Here is a 4,425-nt window from a genome sequence, read left to right as displayed (position 1 = left end):
ATCCACAGAATTGAGAGACACAATAATGTTTCCTTATCATATGAAAAATTTATTTTACTAAAGTATTCACTTTTATTCAATTTCAGTTTGATTAGCTTATTATTCAGCTTGATTCCTCAAATGTAAGTCAAAGGATTTCCCTTATGTAAAAATCTATATTGATTTCATACATTTTTATGATCTGAAGTTAAATGGACCGTTAAGATGAATAGGGGTTAGCAAAGGGAATCCATGACGTACGTTTCATCCCATTTGGGACTCATCAGCTGGATGTAACTGCATCTCAGAATTGATGTTCACGCTGGGACAATAGTAAAATATAAGCAAACCATACCACGTTAATCTCATGCTTTCTACTATAAAATGTATTAGTCAACTTAGTTGTGAATTATTTCGAGATAAATTCTTGAGATTTTGAAGTTGTGACCATTGAAGTCAGATGTGTTTAAAGTGAAACACTTGTAACTAAATGAATCGCACTGCCAGGAGAAACGTTGGATTTACTTCAAATTCATTCGCTGAGATTTTACAAATATAGTATTTCTATTTAATGTTTTACATCAACTCGGCGCCCAAATACTGTTAAACTATTCGCTCTAATTTGGACGAAATTTCTTATATTTTCTACATATTTTTTCAATATTAATTCATTATTTCCCTACTTATTGAAACCTATTCAATTGTGTTGACAATATTTTTTCAGTAACTATAGTAGACAGATAATCAAATTCACAACAGTGTTATTATGATATACGGACTTTTCATAATTGAAATCATGAGTCAATTGAAGCTAGACCACCCTGAAAAAGCTGGAAGCACTGGATGGCCGTTTCGTCCTATTATGGGACTCCTCAGCAGTGCTCAGACTATCATTATTTAATATATATTTAGTTTGAATTAGATTATACATTGAACAAATTTACAATTTTGAAATAATGACTTCAAATTATTCATTGAAATCATAGTTTAAAAGTACATTGGATAGTTTGTTAAGACGAAAAAAATAATCAATTTAATTCCCTTATTATTAATAATAATAATATGAATTCTTGTTTCTAAGATCTTTTAATTTAATAAAGAAAGTACAATGGTTATTAGAAAAAAGATCCTATTTCTAAAACTGACTTGTTGTTAGGTTTTAAATAATTTTATCAATCAAACAGTCAATCAACTAAGTTATTATTTAATTACTTTTGATCAAACTTAAATATTTTCAAATAGATTATAATTAATGATTTGATCTTAGCAACTAAAATTTGCAGATAATTAATTTGACCTATTTTAATTTAAAACAAACAAACAAACTTGTCCTTTTGTTTTGATAATAAAATGTTCATAGTTGAAAGCGTGAGTTAATTGAAGCTAGACCACTGGGGAAAACATGGAAGCACTGGACAGCCATTTCGTCCTATTGTGGGACTCCTCCCTGGTGGTCTAGCTTCAACTGACTTACGTTTTCAACAATGAAAATACTAAATCTTCACAAAACCCCTTCTGATAATAATAAAATGTTCAATATTATGAACATAGATAGTTCATTTTCAATGTTTTATATTCGCTTGTAATGTTGATGGCATTTTCATGAAGTTGATAAAGATGGAATATTGTAGTGACCAATATCGAATATTATAGTTAATGATTTAAAGTAAAAACTCTTAAAGGTGTATAATTTCTAATTTACAATTCTAGAAATAAGTCTAACTAAATATATCAATCATGTACGATATTCAGTTGATATCTGGAAAATATTTACAAGTGATCTCTGAAATAAACTAATGATTCTTCAATGATAAATTTTTAAACCAATATCCTTGACAGTCTTCCTTCGAAATTTTCCATTTTTGATGTTGTCTTAACGAACAACACCATATGAACATCAGTGTGCTTAGCACTGACGAATCAGGTATCTTGAATCCTATTATTACTGTCGTGATGTTAAATAGTGAAAAGTTCATATTAGAATATAAAATATATTCTACATTATATAAATAATTAATTAATCAAATTATAGTATTTTATCATGATTCATTAGTTGATCAACTGAAGTGTAAAATCATTTTAAGTGGAAAAAAAGAATCAGTTTGTAAATTAGAGAATAAAAGTACAACTGATGAAATGATGTGGATATAGGATAATGTTTAAAGGATTATTTCATTATTTAGATAATATAGCCTTAGGATATAATTTCCTGTAAGTATATCATCTATATTTATTACTAATCATTTCAATCTATTAAAAAGTATATCGCAATGTATAAACAACGAATATTATCGACTAAATCAGGACGAATGTTATTGTTTAAATGTTTTAACCATTGAATATACCACAGGTATTGCAGTTCGACAACACATTACCAGTAACACCTATATTTGAATCGTACCCACCCAGTGAAATCAAAAGTTAGAAGCGAGGAGGTTGGAAGATATATTTGATGGGTTATCAATATATCTAGTGGTGACTCATCTAATCTGGCTAGAAATCGCAGGAGATGTTGCGCGCACCGTTCCCAAACGTGATCTGGTACGGATGCATGACCGAGCACCTTCAGCTGAATGAGTTCATTAAAACGAATGTGGTCAGCATCCATTGTCGAACACTTACAGAGCTATTGATTTTCGGGATTTATTTACAGCTACACCATTATCACTTGTTATCCAGATGTATATATCCACTTGAGGCATTCAGTGATATAATTAAAATAGTTTTCTTGTATTTGATTCACATCTATATACGGGCTTCATAGCATTAACATAGTAACTATCCTTTGGTCTTCAGACTGAATAATTCAGTCTTTACGGAATCCACTGCTACTCCAAAAGTGATTAAATGTGGCTAGCAGTGGAATCCAAGACGAGCATTTCGTTCTATTTGGAAAGCATTAGATGGATGAACATGCATCGGAATTGATGTTCACTTCAGGACTCGAACTCAGAACCTTTTGTTTCAGACGCTATTACTTTATCCACTTAGCTACTGAGTCCATACAGCCTATATATATATATATATATATATATATATATATATATATATATATATATATATATATATAGTCTTCAAGCATCATTATAGATTAATTCCACATAAAATATATGTTTTGCAAAAGTTAGGGTCATTTAGGAGGTATGTTTTCCTAGTGTCTTTGTTTGTCAATTACAGCATTCTGAGAACCCTAGTTTCATTACAAATCTCTAGACCAAAAGTTAATCACTGTCCCTATTTAAACATATACGATTAATTTGAATCGAGATACTTTCGTGTAGTGTCTGGAAAAACATTTTCACAACTAAGTATATTCGATCTGATATCTGGTAATGCAGTACACTTCTCCTTACTAAGACCAAAATTTAACATTGTCATGTAATTTTACACTTGAAGCAGGTTCAAAGTTTGAATGATCGATCGATTTCAGATATTCGAAATGTACAACTATCACTTCTGAAAAGAAAACTTTTGAAATGAACTATGAATTTTTATCATTCATTGAGATAATTTTATATAAAGTATCAATATATGTATATAACTGCATAAGTTCAGTAAACTCCGAAATTGTACACACCAACATATGTATATTCCCTTTTATTGATTTGTCAATTTTTAATCATTTTATTGAATACTACTGAATAAAAACAAACTCATATCAAACTTTGTTAAACAATAAACCTTTCTTTTTTATTTATATCAAACATATGGCATTTCTTTGTGAAAGTAGTTAAATTGTTTTACAGTGTAGATATGATTTTTTTTTGTTTTTGTTTTTCAATTATATTTCAGATTTTTTTAATTTTTTATTTTTCTAAATTAATAATATTTGTGTATAGAATGAAAAAAATTTCAGATATTTAAATATAATAGTTGAGTTTATAAGTCAATTAAAGGTAGACTACTATAGATAACTTGGAAACATTAGACGGTTGTTTCGTCCTACATTTACTCAATACTTCATGTATACAAAGTATTAATTATATTAGAGTATAGGTGTTCTAATGTACTAACTCACTGAAAATAAAAAAGGGAATGTATCAAGTAAACTTTGGTTAGAATCAAATGAATTAGTTTATTATTTAATATAAATTCATTCATTGTTTTAATATAAAAATAATAAAGTAAATAAGTAATATAATTAAATTACAAATGATAGTCGAAATCAATTTTTGTAAATAATTATTATTTAGTTAAAAGTGTAATATGCAATTACTTTATTAAATTAGTTATAAATTAACGTAATATATGAAGAATATATATGCCTCAACATACACAAAGGAAAAAAGCAAGATTCTCAAATACAATACGGAGAACACCAATCCAATCATACTTGATGGTGAAATTCTGGAAGAGGTGGAAACATTCACGTACCTGGAAAGCATCATTGATAAACAAGGAGGATCGGATGCAGATGTAAAGGCGAGGATTGACAAACCAAGGGCA

The sequence above is a fragment of the Schistosoma mansoni genome, chromosome 3 (genome assembly GCF_000237925.1).
Source record: "Schistosoma mansoni strain Puerto Rico chromosome 3, complete genome".
NCBI classification, from domain to species: domain Eukaryota; kingdom Metazoa; phylum Platyhelminthes; class Trematoda; order Strigeidida; family Schistosomatidae; genus Schistosoma; species Schistosoma mansoni.
Note: the sequence above shows the minus strand (reverse complement) of the source record.